Below are 18,673 nucleotides of genomic sequence, written 5' to 3'. Positions count from 1 at the left end.
GTTTGTTTATTTATTTTTTTACTTTTATTTATAACCTGGGAAAAGAGGGGTGATTCAGACTTTTATTAGGGGAGGAGGCTTTTTATTGACAACACTTTATTTTATTTTTTTACACATATACTAGAAGCCCCCCTAGGGGACTTCTAGTATATACACTTTGATCTCTCATTGAGATCTTTGCTGTATACTTATACAGCAAAGATCAATGAGATAGGCACTCGTTTGCTTTCGGCTGCTGCAGCCGAAAACAAAACGAGTGCCGAGTCGGGGACGGCGCCATCTTGGAGCGGTCCCCGGCCGGCTTCAGTAACGGGATCGTCCCGGAGGAGCGATCTCCCCCACCAGACACCAGGGAACGGCTGAATCCGGTAATCAGAGGCAGCTGTCATCTTTGACAGCTGCCTCCGATTATCTAATTAGCGGGCACGGCAATCGGACCGTGCCCGCTTATAGTCCTGATCCCCGGCTACATAAGGCACCCTGGATCGTGGCGGTTCAGAGCGGGGTCGCCGCGCGGCCCCGCTCTGAACGCCTGCACAGTTACGCCCTTGTGCAGGAAAGGGTTAAATGAACAAATCTCAAAAAAAAAAAAAAAAAAAAGTAAAAGCAATCGTTGGCCATTATAGAAAAACAAGTCGGACAGATTAAAGATATTCACTTCACTAGTCAAATAAGCATAAAAATGCAACTTACAAGCACTGAAACTTTTTATATAGATCCGCTTATGACAAACACAGACACTGCCGACAGTAAGACAGAGCGCATTTTCCTCTACTAATATAAACCTGTAGTGCACTTCCACTTACTGCTAAATGCTGAATGTACTCCTACCCAAAGCCAGAACTATTACTCATCACATCACTGCAGCTACTAAGGGCTCTATTACACAGGCCGATTATCGTGCGAAAAATCGTTATATCATTCGAATCGTTCTGTGTACTTGCAGGCAATGATCGAAAAACCGCTCATAGGTCGTTGATTTAGATCTGAACACAAAATTATCATTAATCGTTCGCTGTAATTCTACATTTGTTCACTAATCGTTCAGTGTAATTGCACATTGCCCATTGTTTTGCTGGAATCAGAAGGAATAAACGATCATAGTAACAATCGCAATAACGATCGTAATAACGATTGTAACTAACGACCATCGTTCTGTAAAATAAGGTGAACGATTTCAGGTTAACGATAAACAATCTAGTTTGCGATCGTTTATAGTTAGTCGTTAATTGTTAAAAATTGCTCCGTGTAATAGGACCCTAACAGACTGCTCTCCTATAGTCAGGGTGGGCATTCTTGAGCAATAATCTGCAGAAGATCTTTATTTTGTCCCAGCAAGTCCAGCTCTCTGCCCCATACCACAAGTCTGCCTCCAGCAACCTGTTATGGTGGTATTGCCATCATCATCAAACCAGCTGGAGACTTATAGGACTCCCAGTGACATCAATAGAGAAAGCCACACAGTGCTGGACATCATATAACAAGAGTCCTCTTATGCAGGTAGTGCACTACACCCGAGTCCCCCCCCCCCCCCTCTCCGCCATAAGCATGGACTCAATGGGAAGCCAGGCCAGGTTACCTTTATCAAAACTGCAATTGTATTACAAGTGAATACCGGATCAGTAAGCCTCCACCATGAATAACTGCTGAGACCTGTGTAGTTTATGGCAAATACCTGACTGGAAAGTCCTTAACTTTGTAGCATTTGTCTGACAGGATCCCAACAAGTTTTTGCCATAAAGTTATAAAGTATTGACAGTGGCCCTGAGTAAGGGAAGTCTAACAATAAGTACTGAAACCCTCGTGTCTCATCTTCTGTCATGATGAAACACAAGAACAAAGAAACCTGCCACACCTACATATGTTCATGACAACGTGATTCACCCGGTTCACCCATTGTTTGTGTTCTAGACACATATTAAAGCATTAAATGACTGATACATTTTCCTCGGAGTACAAAGAGTGCTAGAAAAGTCAATGTTCTACTACACGGCCTTGTATAATAATAGGAAATGTACACTACAAGCACAACAAGGGACAATGATTCTGCTATCAGTCCGGGCTGTTGGGCCTGGGTCTGTTGGGCCAGTATGCATTAGTATAGTGCAAAACAATAGACTGGCATAGTAGACTACTTCCAAGAAAATACCATATCCAATACTAGTCCATAGGTAATTGATGCCTTTGTATAACAGCTGTTTGAAGGGTTTTTGCAGGGTTAAAACAATCTCCTATTCACTGGACAGGCAATAAGTGACTGATCAGGAGAACAGGGACACAACTTTTCCCGCTGAGTAGTGGATGGTGGGTTGATGTGTGCACTCAGCTGCTCCATTCATTCTCTATGGAGCCACGGAGATAGGTAAAAACTATTCTCAGCTCTCTCTGGTAACTCTATAGGGAGTGAATGGCACGTATGACAAGCTACTGCTCCAGTCAGCAGAGCCGGGTCCCCGTTCTGAGGGGCTCCCAGAGGTCACATTTACATTTCTGAGATCATGGAAGGTTTCACTTATTATTTGTGATATGGGCAATAAATCAACATAATCCATGTTTTCCAGGATACACTACTGCTGCATGTAGTTTGTGTTTGAGATTTTATAACTTTTCTTATTTTCCCATCTATGTACTGTATACCTTTTTGTAGGAGGAGCAATATTTTTTGCAAGTTCTATTGCATAGATCCAAAATTCAAAAAAATAATTTTGCCATTGCCTTCATGCTTCACGGCATGTGTTTAGGATAACTACTACACGGGTTGCTACAATTCCACTTTTAGGGTATATTCACACGGGCGGGCTCGCAGCGAAATTCTCGCTGCGAGCCCGGCAGGTCCTGTCAGTTCCCATAAACTACATACTTGCTGCGGTCTAAACGACCGCAGCGAGTATGTAATTATACCGCGCTTAACCCCTTCTACTCCCGCCGGCTGTAAGCAGCATACATTACCTGTCCTCGCTGCACGGGTCCGGCGTCCTGCTCTCCCGTCCGGCCAATTAGTGTGTTGCCCAGCCGCAGCCACTGATTGGCCGGGCGGGAGAGCAGGACGCCGGACCCGTGCAGCAAGGACAGGTAATGTATGCTGCTTACAGCGGGGGAGCCGGCGGGAGTAGAAGGGGTTAAGCGCGGTATAATTACATACTCGCTGCGGTCGTTTAGACCGCAGCAAGTATGTAGTTTATGGGAACTGACAGGACCTGCCGGGCTCGCAGCGAGAATCTCGCTGCGAGCCCGCCCGTGTGAATATACCCTTACCATATTAAAAATGGTTTACAGGAAAAATTCATCTTTTCTCATAAAACAATTTCTAGCCCCATAGGGACCTTCACAGGGTTGTCCAGGCAGAAGAAAATATTGTTTCAGGGTTGTATAATTATATGAAACACACTAGACCTTTGCTTCTTTTGGGTTCCATGCTATTCTGACCTGATGAGGCCGCCTGCCTGATCAGTAGCCAATCAGTGACTGAGGTGGATCATGTGAGGACGAAACACAACATAGCAGAGACCAACAGAAGACAACTATATTGGGGAGATTTGTCAAGCATTCTTACAGTAAGGGATATTTAATACCGACAGAAAAAAAGATTTTCCCAATCACTTTACCATTGAAGACTGCTTTGGTGTAGTTGGTTACAGCAATCACAGGCCTAGGGGGCTTTAGAAAACCCCTGGCTGGCACAGCTACCTGGCACTGAAGAGGTGACAGAGGGGTGCCTCCAGGCTAATGCAAAAGATGTAACCATGTCTATTGGCAGAAGTTTTATTAACTAAATACTATTACTTGGTTTTTCTATATAAAGTTCCTCCCGGCTTTCAAAAACTCTACTCGCTATCAGACAATTTTCCTTGTATACATCCAGATCATGTGATGGGCAAAACTGCACGGACTATCACAGGTGCGACAGGCCTCATTGCTCATCAGGTATTAAAACACTAATAAAACAGATCTATCGCTTCTTACAGATTTACTCTTTATTACCTGATGTTTTTAGACTAAAAATAAAAGATTAGTTGTAGCGCACACACCTTAGAAGCAGAAGCGACATGTAAAGGCTTGTCATCATATACACAAAGAAGTCCATGTCTCAGACAGAATCCTAACCCACACATATGCGGATAAGGCAAGATGCTGGGGTGGCCCAAGGAGCACAACAAATAAGAAGTCACATGGGGTAAGAGTTGGGGGGGGGGGGCGAGACTCTCAAGTTTAGGGGTGGGGAACCTTTGCTCTCCAGCTGTTGCAAAACTACAAGGTTCCCTACCCCTGCTCTAGTTTATGAACACTGCAACATCCATCACAGAAGCACTGACTTGCAGCACAGCCCAGACCCCTGTAAGTCAGCCCTTGCAGAAAGTACACCGCTTTATACAAGCACCATTCACATTAATGTCACAGCCATAGATTTTTTTTTTTCCCCACAACAACCTGGTTTATGAGAGTTCACTATCAAAGCATAACTATTATTTTAACTAACGTCTGTTTTAATCACATCAGTGAAATCAGCAGGGTCTGGGTGCTGAAACCCTCCAATGACTTCTTTCAGCATGTTGAAAAAATGTCAGCAATGACAACAGTCTGCTGCCAGTCACTGCATTTAACAGAAGCGGTGACAGCAGACCGCCACTATCTCCTATGGGCTCTCCCCGCAGCACACTGCCCATTTGTTATGTTTCCCAGTGCCTTAGCAGCATCTTTAATTTCTACTACAGATCAGACAATTGGATTGTCCCTAGAGACATGTGTAACCTCATTTGGAGACCCAGCAAAGCTGAGCTGACTTGATATGGAACCACTGCCTCCCAACACCACACCCCCCACCCCAAACCGGAAAGTGAGTGGGGGAAAAGGTGCGTTCATTTCCAGGTTTAGAGCAAGGGGGGCAGTGCTGGGACGCAATGGTTCCGAGTCGAGTCAGCTTTGCTGTGTCTCCAAATAAGGTTACACGTCTCCAGGGACAATAAAGTGTCATCGGCGTTCCAAATAACTTTTGACATGTCAGAGACACATCAAAAGTTTTGATCGGTCCAGATCTGAGTGTTCAGAGAGATTGGCATCACATTGAAACGTGGAGAAAACTACAATAAATCTGCAAAAATAATTTTTTAATCTGTGCTCTTCTCCAGAACCTATATCAACGATCCACCGATGATCGTTGTATTTATCACATGGAGCGATAATCGGCCGAATCGTGCCGATTATCGTTCCGTGTAATAGTACCCTAAGTGAGCAGGAAGAGGAGAGAAACAGCCAGTGTATAAAAGCCAGCACAGCACAACATTCTGCAATCTTACCTTACTAAGTTCCCAGACCAGCACTGAGCAACCTGACCTGAGAATCAAGCACAGTCTCCAAAATGCAAAGGCTGTTTATCTCCTCTTCCTGCTCACTCATCCCCCTTGGCCCCTCCCCCTTCTATAGGTTATAATGGACACAGCAAAGCAGTCTTCCCTTTGCTCCTCTAATGCAGACAACTTTGCCTTTATAATGAAGAGATAAGAAGTGTGTGTGTGGGGGGGGGGGGTTGGGTTTGAGTACAGAAGTATTAAGAGTTTCTTAGAAACGCACGTACTATCGATTTCTAAAAAGATGTTTTAAATGCCAGTTACACTTGACACACAGGTAGTATAAATTGTATATAGCCATTAAAATCCAGGTATATTCACAATCGATATGCCCACAAAGCATTTTACACAAACTTTACGCAAGTAAACAATATACAATATGGCAAGGGTCTGTGCCTAATACACACAACTATTCCGTATTATTCCTAATGCATGGTGCAAGTTTGTTGTAGTATGCCTTACATGTACAGCATTTTAAAGGCAAGACAAATTCACATGCTGTGGATCTGCTGCAGGTTTTTTTGTTGTTGCAGAAACACTGCAGTTTCGGCAGAGGGTCAACAGCATGTGAACTTATCCCACCAGTGTCAGCCGAGCCTAACGAAAATGACGTCTTGAGCAATGAGCTAACTTACCAGTAGTTCAGTAACACTTTGTGGACTAGGACCTGTCCAAGTGTTAAGCTAACTTAAGAAAAGTATCCAGGTTTGGCCATATGACGAAACCCAACGTTTTGGCATTCGATTCCCGGCTTTTGAAGAAATTGGGCTGTCAGGAAAACCCAGACACAGGCCTATGCATGTATCCATGTTTTCTAGGACTCCCTAGGGTGGCATCCAACTTCTCCAGGAGTTGAATGCTGAGCGTTCTCCCTGACATGTTTCTGAAGTTCGCTCAATACTAGTTAACACTTCAGCTTAGTGTTGCAATGACAGGTCGAGTGATACACCACCCTATCACAAGGCTTCTTATCATTCATAACACAATAAAATATGGAAAATTTAGAAAAAGGGAATTGGAGTATGCTTCCAAATTCAGTACAGAAAGCTAAACCCTTTACCACTCACTTCAGCAGAATGCTAAACAAAGGCCAGGGCCTCACGTTGCATTTCTACCTACGATACCGCACGGCTGCTTACAACCAAACCGCTAGTTGCAGTGAATTTTAAAAAGGCGCCAACCTGTACGGCAGAGTGATTTCAGTCTCATGGTGGCCACAGTATGCAGACCAGCCGATGTGTGAATGGCAGTTGCCATGCGTAGACGTAGACCAAGGATGCAAAAGGGCAGCAGGCGTAAAAGTGGCCCAGATGAATAAATTCTGTTATTTCTTATCATCAACGTGTTTTCATGCATGAAGAACAGCAGAAACAATTAAAGCACCATGCATGGGTAATAAATCCGGCTACAGTCTAGGCAAGTGCAAAGCAGCTAAAAGTTGGAACGCAAATATGAAGTAGATGGAAGGCAAAACGCAGAACACACTTTACATCCGCGTACAGAGCACAAAAGACGTCAAGGAGTGGAGGGGGGATCGTAGTCACCAGCGGGAGGATCACGTGACTGCAAACAACAAGGGGACACAGGGAAGCAAGCTTCTCCCATCACACGACACATCACATCCCCGTGTCGCTGCGTGATGATGAAAACGGCAGACAGTTTCCAGGGGAGGAGGATGAGGCGGCGGCATCTAAGTAAAGGGGAGGAGGGCTGCCTTCTCCTTTCCCAGGGCTTCATTTTTTTTATTCTGTTTTCGTCAACTTGGAGCCCAGCCAGGACCTGATCTGGGAATGCACTGGAGGGTGGGAGGAAGGGAGGGCACACGCAGATCTAAGGACATGGGTGTGAATAGGGCTATAACCCCTTAGTTACCAGAACAAATAGGGCTTTGCAGCGCTGCTCTCAGACTTCCGGCAGTGGATGGGTTAAGAGGGCTGAACAACAGCTGCTCATTGCAGTTAAAGGTGCATATGCAGGCCCCAGCCGATCGAGCCCCCAGCTGGAGCAGGCTGCACAAAAGACAAGCAGATTAGAGGAAAGAGAGGAGGAGAGCAAGACGGGGAGGCCGGGTTACAGGGGCGGAGTGGGGAGGTCAGGCTCTGACCATTTCCAACATAGAAAAGGAGGTAAACTTGATACAAGGCTGCTGCGTGTGTCCTCAGCTTTGTTAGCAATAAGCAGCACAAGACAAGGGGGGACATCCCAGGAAAACAAACTGAGTGGGTGGAGAGAACTTCCAAAGCGTGAGCCAAGAGAGCGCCCCTGCCATGGGCCAAACAATCCCCGTCCCCTCGGCAAGCCATGATTTATTTATCAGCACTTGGTGCACACAATGAGACCTGCTGCTCTCTATACATGTACTGGGAGCTTTCGACCGAAAGGCACATTGTCCACAGTACTATGCCCAGTACAAGTGACCGGCCCTCCGGGCTGGAGAACAATAGGTCATTCTAGCAAAAATGTGTTACATGCAATAGCAGCAAGGGTTAACTAGTAACAACAGCGCGGGAACAACAAAGACATACTGAAATGACACTAGTGAAGCCCTTCATAAGCTCATGAGAACATGGCGTGACAGAATACACAGATTACAGAGCGCCTGCAAACCCCGGGTAGTCGGAGACTTAAAAATCCACCATAAACACAGCTATACCATCTGATGTATACAATGTATACTGCATCCTTCCCTGTACAAGAATAGGTGAACACCACCTCCTCCAGCCATCAGCGCTCATATACGTCATACACACAACTCTCCACAAAGTAACAATGAAGCCCATAAAGCCCAGATACATCCAAGACTTGATACTTTGAGACAAACTCTGGCTTTTGCAAAACATGGAATGACAAAAGAGAAGCATAATGCAGCCTGGTACAATAACCTGCAGTAATACAAGCAGAAAATATCAGTGTAGCCGCATGATCAGATAGTTCTTAGACCCGGCTGATTACTTCTACACGTCACATCACTAAGGAGGTTACCCTGTTCTAACAATCACAGACGCTTCCACATTATACATCTATTCCCCAAAGCTAACCTGCAGACATAGGATGGACAGGCGGAGTTGGAATTCTTTGTTGGACAATGTTGGTTTATGTACAGCGCTGCAGAATAAGTAAGCAATATATAAAGGTTATATTACTACTTATCCGAAAATATAGGACCTCCTCCGATTCAAACGTGTCAGATCGCTCCTGTTAAGGCTGGTCACTATTCTGTAATACAGTGATCCCCAACATATGGCTCTCCAGCTATTGCAAAACTACAACTCCCAGCATGCGCATACATGTGGAGAGTTGTAGTTGAGCAGCAGCACAGGTTGTGGAGCACTACACTAATATAAGTCTGTACGAGTACTTCCCTACTACATGCAACGCTAAATCACACAAGAATCCAACCACCTACAACCTTTGGTAGAGATTACATTATATCACAGTGCTGCCAACCCTCCTTTAAAATGTCACATCCCTAGTACCCCCATCATTTCCCTGCATTTAAACATTCATATATTTTACGGGAAAATCATGAGAAATCCATAAATAGTAAATTTATCTGGCTCCAGTCTATAATAGAAGAGTTCAGCTTTTAGGTCTTCCTTCAGATACACGACCACACACCTGCGTATGACATATCCCAGTAAGACCTGGTTACTATGGCCGTACACCGGAGAGGAGTTATGCCCATAAGCCAATTGAAAGTGCTATTCTGGTTCAGACGGCAAATTAAATAATTCCTTCCATCCTACGCCAGGCTGCAACACTGGTATACAGGGTGCAAAATGCCTCCACACCACCACATAGCAGCAGTCCAAACTGAGAGGGTACCTGTGAAGATGAACTTGCGCCTGTTATACGGCATCCAGGTAGAACAGGCAACCATACGACGATCGGCAAGTTTCCTGCAGGCACTGAATTGGCAAGGTTGTACGGCTGTAATAGTGACTGTACAATCCAACAGGGAATAAATCTCTCCATGCCAATCTGAGCAGTGGGAGGGAGTTACCTTACAGGTAACCAGTCATTTATGAAACAGTGTAACGCCTAGCAGGGGTGCATGACAAAGGTACCCTAACATTAAAGGCCCCCTGAATCCATTAGCAGTGCACCTTTGGCTGGGGCCCAGCACTGGGCATAACACACAGTACTGGGTGCAGTGCTCCTGGTACGGCAGCGGACAGCTGTTCCTCTCTGGGTCTGCCCATATCTACCATTCCTTGCTATTTCCTGGTGGCAATAAGCTGGTGACAGGAAAACAAGTCATCACTACAAACAGTTGTGGAATATAAGTGTAACAATTGTAAAAGCACAATACATGGCGCTATGGTGAGAACGTCTTCTGTCCTCTAACGTTCCCTTAGGATATAATATATCCACTGGCAGCTGTGTGTACCTATTACGTCACAGTACACACCACAGTCCAGAGCCTATAAGCCCTATAAGAGGACATCAGAATCCAGTCTAAAGATTTAGGGGGAAAATGTATCATTCCACATGTGTATATTTTGTTGATCTTGTAGCGCAGAGATGGGGAACCTTTGGCCCTCCAGCCTTTGCAAAGCTACAATTTCCATCATGCCTGGACAGCCAAAGCTTTAGCATCACTGTTGTAGAGGATAGCACGCTGGTACAAGGCCTATAATAAATTGGTATCTGAATAATTTGTCTGTATTCAGTGATTGCTTTACAGGTATGTTGTTCTATGCTCATGGCTGGAGCCAACGTGCTTCAATGCCAGAGCATTCATGGGGAGCATATAGTTGACAAAAGTTATTTCACACTGTGGCTTATGGATGTGTTATGTTACTGATATCAGGACCCAGGGTAATGATAAACTAGGGTAGTAGACAAAGCCAAAGCCATGTATATAAACACACAGCACATGCTCTCTTCCTGCTGAATAAGGCTCACGTTATAGACACCGGAAGAAGGCAGAAGGGCTATGATGGCACCACATAAAGGCCGCAGGGTAAGATAAGTAGTATTATACATGGTTAGTCCTGGGGCACTAAGGAATCTGCTTTTGTTATGCATGTCCTGGAACAGAAAAGCACTGCAGCATATGGTATATAATTCATATAATATGGTATAATTCACACAACTGTACAGGACAATGACTTAGGGGCTGTGACCTAGATATGTAACATATAAAGCTTACTTAGTGTAATATAACTTATTTCCTGGTTAGGGGATGACAGTGAGGGCATGTTCACTTCTGACCCGGCATTTGTGTAATATGTCAGAAAGCCAGGAGAACATGACAATGCATACCACAGTGTACCACTGCCCTGCCGGATGCAATGTTTCCAATGGACTGAACAGAGTCTAAAAGTCTGAACAATTTTTTTTTTATTGTTTTGTAGGACTTATAGCATAGTATACTCTAATTCTGAGTAGTATGCAGCAGTCACTTTTAGACTATATGCGGTCTATTGGAAGCAAAGGATACCCTCTCCTGGCTTGCCATCACATAGCACAAAACACGTGTCACATTAGATGGCACCCTAGCCTAAGCAACTTTACACAAACGTCCAACAACTACACATCTCACTTAGATATCAATATAATAGGAAAACCATTCAAAAAGTGAGGAAGCAGCAGCACGTCTAGGCTACCTGCAATTTGCCTCCACCTTTTTACTGAAACCAAAGATGGCCAATGTAAAGCCCCTATTAAACAGGCCAACGGAGGAGGAGCTCCTCGCTCGCAGCTTGCGTTATTACATGCGGCAGCAGCGAGCGAGTGCGTGCAGGAGGGGCCACCTGGGTGATCGCTAGATCGTCCGGCCAGCCCATAGAGGATAGTGGAGTTCTTCTGTCGCTGCTCCTATTCCACGGAACGACGGCAGCAGATCGCTGCTATAACAGTCGCTTGTTTTTCAACATGTTTATTCACTATAACTATTACACTGCAGGCCCAAGCTTTTTCACTAGTTGTTCGGATCTTTTTCAGACTTTGTGGGATGAAAACATTGCACACAACGGGTGAAAAAAAATTAAAGAACTTTATTTAACCTTTTTGGAGTGCCACTTTTTTTGCTTATCCTGTGGTATTACTATATTGCTGTCTTCCCCAAACCGATGGCTCCTCAGGTGATACAAAACTACAACTTGCATCATGCCAACAGCTGAAGGCTGTGTGGCAGCGGGAGAGCCATGGGCTGGGGAACACAGCTGTGCTATTACTATTATGCTGCTGCAGGGGGTTAGAGTCCAGCTTTGTATTAGTAATAACTATTATGTACAATTATATAGGTTAATATAGATCCTGAGATATCACTCAGGCTCCACAATATAAACACTATTATAATATAGTTATTACTACTCTGTGGGTTATGGGGCACAGGTCCAGCTCTATAGTAGCAGAAATGTAGCATTATATACAGTCATTTAATATTCTGCCAGCAGTGATATGAGAGCATCTCTGCATTATATATAGGTTATCACAGCACCAGTATCATCATTATATGTTATTATTCTGCAGCTTCTGGGTATTATCTGTGTATTTGCCATAAGCTGTAAATATTACTTTGAGGTATACCATGCCCCCATGTAGTAGTATCCAGTTTGTCTTAAAGTATAACTCCACACAATAACAGCACAGTATTATTGGTTATACAATAATGCTGAACTACTAGGATTAGGCTTCTATGAGGGCTATTACTGCTGTACAGGTCCTGAGGTATCAGACTAGCACTGCACATGTACTCTAGTGTAGCATTCTCTATTTTTATAGAGGTTACTATTGGTAACAGTGTAGCCTTATTATACAGGTTATTACATGTTCCAAGTATTTGTAATAAAAACCTAAAAAAAAAATACTCTATTGTTACTGTTTAGAGAGGAGCAAATCGCTCGTCCAAGCAAAGCAAAAGCTGGATGCTGGATCCAATCCTGGGAAACGTCTCCCAGTTTCCCAGGATTGCATCCAGCTTTTCCCCGTCTCCCATGTAGGAGCAGTGCTGAGCAGATAGCTGCTCAGCGGATGAGCAGTTCGCTGATCAAACAAAGCGATTTGCTTTGTTTAGATGAGCAATACGCTGATCTCTATTACAGTTCCTTAGTGATAGTAACACTATGATATCTGCTATTATTGTATTCCAGAGTCTGAGGTTAAAGGAGAAGTCTGGCATTTTCTAAAATGCGGTAGCCAGCAGGGGGGAAATTGATTTAGGGACTTACCTCTCCCCATGCCCAAAGGGAGCGGCCTTGGGACCCCCGCCAGAAGGCAATTTCCCCAGAGTTGTGATGACGTCACAGCTGAGAGGCCAGTCAGTCAGCCAGATTGTGACGTGTCAGCGCCGGGGATGCTGGAGGCCAGCAGGGATCCTGAGGCCGGTCCCGCCGAACACAGCAGGCACAGGGAGACGTAGGTTCCTACTTGTAATCAATCAGCATTTTAGAAAACGACGATTTCTCCTTTAAATGGGCACAGTTCAGCACCAGTGGCATTATAACATTACTGGGTATTCGCAACACTTTAGCATTATATAGGTTTATATTATATGTCTATAATGTAAATTATTATCACACATGATGCATGTCTACACTAAAGCCTTTTTATCATTATAACAACTTATTCTTACTTGGTGGGTCCCATGTATCAGTACTGTTTCACAGCCTGATGTAATAGCCCTAATGCATAATAATAGATTATAACATTATTAAAATCACGCTCTGCACTAGAATCACTATGTAGGCTATTAATGTATGATATTACACTGAAGGTAGTGCAGTGTTATTATCACACATCCTGATATACCAATCCAACACTGCACTGGCGGCATGGTGAAATTATAACTTATCACTCCTGGATATTGGTAATAGGTTAGTGTTATGCTCCTGATGTACTAGCACTGGTGGCATTATTTATAGAGTATTATCACTCTACAGGTGCTTGTATTAATAACTGTGCCTTACTTCTACTTATTGTGGGTATTCGTAATAGTACAGTAATACTACTACACAGGTTATTACAGCTCTTGACCAGCAGTGTTATATCACTATATAGACCTGTGGCAAAAACTACAAATCCCAGCACGCCTTAAGAGCCCAAGGCGATTCTTGCATGCCTGGAGTCGTAGCTCTCTACATGTTGGATAACCGCTAGAATTTACCACTATTAGTCTGAGGGTCCTGGCTATTAGTAACAATGTAATAGTGCACTGTGCTCTGATGTAGCAGCAATATAAGATTATATAACCTTACTAATATTATACATGATGTAACTGTTACTTTCCAGGTCATCAGTACTAGCGCTGTATGATTCCACCTCCACACTCCAGTAGAAGACATTATTACTCTGCACTTCCTATATACAGTGCTCCAGTGGAGTAATATTAGTGCTCCACTCCATCTACATGCTAGTAATAGTACAGTGTTAACTCAAAAATTGAAGAAAATGATTAAAGGAGGGCACTCACCATTAAAAGCTCTCTTTATTTCATATCCTCGTTCCTGGCCGCATGGACGATTTTAAAGATATGAAATAAAGAGAAAGCTTTTAATGGTGAGTGCCCTCTTTTAATCATTTTCTTAAATTTTTGAGTTTGCATCTGCCTTTTTTTTCGCTTAGGAGTGAGCACCACCGTAAATGTAATAATGGAATTCATTTCATTTCCTGCGTTTTTTCCCCATGGATCTCATGTTAAGTTTTTGGTAGTGCCAACCGCTGTATCTTATATTTCATTGCTAATAGTACAGTGTTTCTATATAATGTAGGTCATTACTACTATTAATCTGAAGATGCTGCGTATTATTAAGAACAATACACAAGTTATAACATGTCCTGAGTATTATGGGCCCAGTTCCCTATGCAGCATCAATAATATTTAGAGATGAGCGAACCGGGTTCGGGTTTGAGTCCATCCAAACCCGATCGTTCGGCATTTGATTAGCGGCGGCTGCTGAACTTGGATAAAGCCCTAAGGTTGTCTGGAAAACATGGATACAGCCAATGACTATATCCATGTTTTCCACATAGCCTTAGGGCTTTATCCAACTTCAGCAGCCACCGCTAATCAAATGCCGAACGATCGGGTTCGGATGGACTTGAGCATGCTCCAGGTTCGCTCATCTCTAATTATAACCCTATTAATACACAGTAACGCTATTCCAGCTCCTAGTGTCCTGTACATTGGTATTATAAGCTATTACAGGGTAGCACCCCCTAGTAGTAGTAGTATTCTCACAGGCCTAATATAGTTTTGCAGCAGTAGTATTATACCCCTATAACAATGCAGAACTATCAGTATTATTATAACACTATTAGAGGTCCTGCATAGTAATAGTATAAGCTATTACAGTGCAGCTCCAGAAGTATTATAACCCTAAAACACCACCAGCAGTATTCTAAACTATTACAATTCCTGATGTGGCATTTCCAACTAAAACTTAGCTCCAGCACTACACTGCTATTACAGCTTTCCATGAGTAGTAGCACCAATTGTACTATAGCGGTATTACAGGCTGTGGTGGTATAAGCATAGTATGCTGCACATGTTGCATTACAGCTCCGGCACAGGAAGCAATCCTTCCAATTAAATCTCCACTTTTACTGCATCTCATCCATAGGACATAAAGCGACAGAATCAGACACGTTTTAGCTTAAGAGCCTTAGTCATAGGCAACTACTGCTCCTTACCTGTTGCCCTATGACTTCACACCAGGGGTATTATAACCCTGTTACAGCTTTGTCCTAGTAGCGTCGATTTATCTGGGCTGCACCAGTCATATTCTAACCCTATTGCACAGCTCAATTATAGTTCTGTAACCACACAGCTGTTATAACGCTCTCACACTACTATCACCCTATTACAGCACAATACCATTATAACCTATTACGCCACGCTAGTATCACACTATTTTAATCTATAGTACCACAATAGTGGTATTACACTGTTACCATTATAACTTGTAACCCCATAGCATTAAACAATGTCATCAGACCAGCACAGGGCTATTATACCCTATACTACCACCGCACTATTATATTATACCCTATACTACCACCGCACTATTATATTATACCCTATACCACCACCGCACTATTATATTATACCCTATACCACCACCGCACTATTATATTATACCCTATACCACCACCGCACTATTATATTATACCCTATACCACCACCGCACTATTATATTATACCCTATACTACCACCACACTATTATATTCTACCCTATACTACCACCACACTATTATATTCTACCCTATACTACCACCGCACTATTATATTCTACCCTATACTACCACCGCACTATTATATTCTACCCTCTACTACCACCGCACTATTATATTATACCCTATACTACCACCACCACACTATTATATTATACCCTATACTACCACCGCACTATTATATTATACCCTATACTACCACCACACTATTATATTATACCCTCTACCACCGCACTATTATACCCTATACTACCACCACACTATTATATTATATTATACCCTATACTACCACCACCACACTATTATATTATACCCCATACTACCACGACACTATTATATTATACCCTATACTACCACCGCACTATTATATTATACCCCATACTACCACGACACTACTATATTATACCCTATACTACCACCGCACTATTATATTATACCCTCTACTACCACCGCACTTTTATATTATACCCCATACTAGCACTGCACTATTATATTCTACCCTATACTACCACCGCACTATTATATTATACCCTATACTACCAGCGCTCTATTATACCGTAAACTACCACCGCTCTATTATATTATACCATATACTACCACCGCACTAGTATACTGTATACTACCGCCGCACTATTATATTATACCGTATTCTACCCCCGCACTATTATATTATACCGTATTCTACCACCGCAATATTATATTATACCGTATACTACCACCGCAGTATTATATTATAGCCGATACTACAACTGCACTATTATATTATACCGTATACTACCACCGCAGTATTATATCATACCGTATACTACCACCGCATTATTACATTATACCCTATACTACCACCGCACTATTATATTATACCCTATAATACCACAGTACTGCAACACTATTACAAAGTATAAGTTGAATTATTATTCACAGTAATAATATACTATTATAACACCATGGTAGTAGTAAACTATTACAACCTATAACTTCCCAGTAGTAGTAAACTATTACAACCTATAACTTCCCAGTAGTAGTAAACTATTACAACCTATAACTTCCCAGTAGTAGTAAACTATTACAACCTATAACTTCCCAGTAGTAGTAAACTATTATAACACCACAGCAGTAGTAAACTATTATAACACCACAGCAGTAGTAAACTATTATAACACCACAGCAGTAGTAAACTATTATAACACCACAGCAGTAGTAAACTATTATAACACCACAGCAGTAGTAAACTATTATAACACCACAGCAGTAGTAAACTATTATAACACCACAGCAGTAGTAAACTATTATAACACCACAGCAGTAGTAAACTATTATAACACCACAGCAGTAGTAAACTATTATAACACCACGGCAGTAGTAAACTATTATAGCACCACGGCAGTAGTAAACTATTATAGCACCACAGCAGTAGTAAACTATTATAACACCACAGCAGTAGTAAACTATTATAACACCACAGCAGTAGTAAACTATTATAACACCACAGCAGTATTATACTATAACACCACAGCAGTATTATACTATAACACCACAGCAGTATTATACTATAACACCACAGCAGTATTATACTATAACACCACAGCAGTATTATACTATAACACCACAGCAGTATTATACTATAACACCACAGCAGTATTATACTATAACACCACAGCAGTATTATACCATAACACCACAGCAGTATTATACTATAACACCACAGCAGTATTATACTATAACACCACAGCAGTATTATACCATAACACCACAGCAGTATTATACCATAACACCACAGCAGTATTATACTATAACACCACAGCAGTATTATACTATAACACCACACCAGTATTATACTATAACACCACAGCAGTAGTAGTGATTAGTGAACTATTATAAACTATCCCCCACTGCAGTGTTATACTGTATTACAGCCCCGTGGCGCTCGTTCACACTGTACAGAAGTTACCGCACAGCGGCCCGGGCCGTGCACTGGCTCGGCGGCTGGAGGTCACCTCTATCCCCGGTTGTGGGGCCCGGGGCCCCGGCCTGTCATCCCCGCCGCCCCCGCACTCTGTGCCCGCAGCGGCCTAGGCCAGGCCCCGGCGCCCCCGCCTCTCCCCGCCCGCTCGGCCCCGGCCTCCCCGGCGCAGTGTTTACCTGAGCGGCGGGCTGTGAGTGCGGCCTCCGGGCCGGGCCGCTGGGGGGAGCCGATCCTCCGTCACTCCGGGCCTGCTGAGGATAATCCGGACATGGAGAGAGGGGGAGCGGGGAAGGAGCCGATCCCTTCTCCTCCTCCTCCTCCTTCCCCCGGCCTGCCCCCCTCCCTCCCGCCTGCAGCCGGGAACCAAGAGAGGGCAGGGGGGAAGATTGCTCCGCCGAGTCTCCGCCACACACACACGTACACTCCCCGGCCCGGCCGCGCGCTCTCCGGACACGACTGGTTTCCCGTCAGGCCGCGGCTCTCCGTGCGTCCTCACACCGGGCGTCGCTGTCCCCCGCCCCGGGAGCGCGGGCTGCCGAGTACGGCTCGGGGGCAGAGGAGGACGCTGGGGGGCTGGCGGCGGCGGAGGGGAGGAGTCCGGTCACTGCGCGGCCGCCGCTCCGGGCTAATCGGGATCCGCTTCTCCCTCACACAGAACAAAATGCCGACCGGAAGTGCAGCCGCATGAAGGACTCCCTCCACCGGCGCCAAACCGCCGCGCAGCCAGCGCCACTTCCGGTGTGTGTGTGCGCGAGTGTGACACAGAGCTGCCGAGGGCGCTACGACTGCACAACACGGACACTTCCGGCCGGGGGACAACACGGCTCCGTGGGGCTTCCCTTATACACACACAGCGGTTATACTGCGGCTCTGTGCGTGTTACACCTACCGGGCCTCATGTACGCAGGCCGCCCGCAGTGCTGCCGTTACCTATAGCAACCGCGCCGTTCTGTGGGAACCAGAAAGCTGCCCGCTGATTGGTTCCTGTTGGTAACTGCTGCGTTGTTATTTACAGTGTAAAGCTGAGAAGTTCAAAAAAATGAAACTTTATACAATTGTTATTCAAAAATATTAACACTGTGTATTCATAGTACAATAAATTTGTGGTGTTTCCATAGACCGCTGTGTTAGAAAGCATATACTATGCAATAGATTTAGATAAAAAAAAAATATATAGTTATTATT

At 44.0% G+C, this 18,673-nt stretch overlaps 1 protein-coding gene across 5 annotated transcripts in view; it reads right to left on the bottom strand.

Annotated features, from left to right (window-relative positions):
* NIPBL (NIPBL cohesin loading factor) overlaps nucleotides 1–18,428 on the bottom strand; it is an 87,700-nt gene extending 69,272 nt beyond the window's left edge. For 4 of the 5 annotated variants that reach the window (XM_069963081.1, XM_069963083.1, XM_069963084.1 and 1 more), the window contains exon 1: nucleotides 17,665–18,421. The gene's annotated coding sequence lies outside the window, so the exon portion shown is untranslated. Of the gene's footprint in view, nucleotides 1–17,664 lie in introns of all 5 variants that reach the window. The other variant, XM_069963082.1, reaches the window with a different exon arrangement.
* Between the last annotated feature and the right edge of the window lie 245 nt (nucleotides 18,429–18,673).

The sequence above is a fragment of the Dendropsophus ebraccatus genome, chromosome 3, assembly GCF_027789765.1.
Source record: "Dendropsophus ebraccatus isolate aDenEbr1 chromosome 3, aDenEbr1.pat, whole genome shotgun sequence".
NCBI classification, from domain to species: domain Eukaryota; kingdom Metazoa; phylum Chordata; class Amphibia; order Anura; family Hylidae; genus Dendropsophus; species Dendropsophus ebraccatus.
This window is presented reverse-complemented; position numbering and strand designations above follow the sequence as displayed.